The following is a 1,639-nucleotide window of genomic DNA, read 5'->3' as shown; positions in this document are numbered from 1 at the left end:
CCTGTCTCAAAATGAACCAACCAATACCCCTAGAACTCCCAGGAACTAAACCACCAACCAAAGAGTACACATGGAGACCCATGGCCTATGCATATGTAGCAGAGGATGGCCTTGTTGGATATCAATGGGAGGAGGGGATCCTTGGTTCTGTTAAGTCTAGTTGCCCCAGTGTAGGGGAATGCCAGGGCCAGGAAGCAGGAGTGTGTGGGTTGGTGAGCAGGAGGAGGGGAGATAGGGGGTTTTCAGAGGGGAAACCAGGAAAGGGTTTGAATATTTGAAATGTAAATAAAGAAAATATCTTTTAAAAAAATGAAGAATGTTTCAAAGGAGCATAGAAATTCCTGCTAGAAGTAAAGATATGCAATACTTCATACATTTATGTGTTATTTTTGCAAAGGGGGCATGCAAACCTCTGTATCCTTTCAATTTTAGTACATGTGCTGCTGAAGTAAGCATCTCTCTCATATAGCTATATTTCTCTGTCTGTCTCTGTCTCTCTTTCTCTCTTTCCATCCACTCACACACATCCATATACTGCAGTCATACCACACATTCACACACACACACACACACACACACACACACACACACACACACTCATGTTTGAAATAGAACTCATATATAAGTAGCTGACCTGGAACTCATCCAGATCCACTTATTATCTATACCTTCTGAGGGCTGGGATTAAAATCAGGGGCTATGGCTGGCTTCTCTCTTATTGGTAGTTTTAAATGGGATAATCTGAGGTGTCAATTTACAAAAGGTGGGCGATGTAATAGTTTCTTGGAGGATCACTTCTTTTTTTTTTTTTTTTTTTTTTTTTTGATAGAGGATCTCATTATTTAGCCTTGGCTGGCCTGCACTCACTATGTAGATCAGACTGGCCCTGAACTTGTAACAATCTGTCTTTTTGTCCCCAGTGCTTGGATTAAAGGCATATGCCATCATCCAGGAACTGAGCATCATTTTCTTTATGACAATTTTCTTTGCTGAATGTCTCCTCCATTTAACTTTGCAGTTAATCTTCTTTGTTATCCATTTTGGACATTTCCTCCTTTCTTATTAAATTAGCCAACAATTAAATTTTTGGAGTAGTAGGTAGTTGACTTGTTTACATGACTACACATAGACATCTAAAAATAGATGATATATTTATTTTCTAGTGTTGCCATTACAGAACAACATGGGCTAAGTTTATTTTCTCATAGTACTGGAGTCTGTAGAGATGAGATTAAGTTGTTACCAGAGCTGGTTTGTTTTGTTTTGTTTTGTTTTGTTTTGTTTTGTTTTGTTTTGTTTTTTGAGATTTCACACCTTGTAGATTAATTTTCTTTTGTGTGTACTTCTTCCACCTAAATTTCTTCTTGGAAAATCAGGGAAATTTTATTAGACTCCACCCTAATAGTATGAACTTAACCTAACTTTAATTTCTTACATAAATACCCTGTCACAGAATACAGCCATTTTCTGAGGCAATGGAATTCTTAGCCTGTGGATTTGATGGACACACAATTCAGCACATATGGATGATGATAAGCAAATGAACAGACAGTGTACACCATCTGAATGCTGACAATTATCAGAAAGTTGTAAGGTTCTCACTCTTATGATAACCTCATGTTCGCAAGGAGAGAATGGG

The 1,639-nt window shown here is 37.9% G+C and overlaps 1 non-coding gene across 1 annotated transcript; it reads right to left on the bottom strand.

The window, feature by feature from the left end:
- Positions 1-352: 352 nt before the first annotated feature.
- On the bottom strand, positions 353-456 carry LOC115032183 (U6 spliceosomal RNA). Its single transcript, XR_003837844.1, has one exon. It is a non-coding gene; the product is annotated as a U6 spliceosomal RNA (small nuclear RNA).
- Positions 457-1,639: the final 1,183 nt, after the last annotated feature.

Source organism: Mus caroli, unplaced genomic scaffold, assembly GCF_978045245.1.
Source record: "Mus caroli unplaced genomic scaffold, Mus_caroli_1 scaffold_9, whole genome shotgun sequence".
Taxonomy (NCBI): domain Eukaryota; kingdom Metazoa; phylum Chordata; class Mammalia; order Rodentia; family Muridae; genus Mus; species Mus caroli.
The sequence above is the reverse complement of the archived record's forward strand: the minus strand, read 5'-3'. Positions and strand labels throughout refer to the sequence as shown.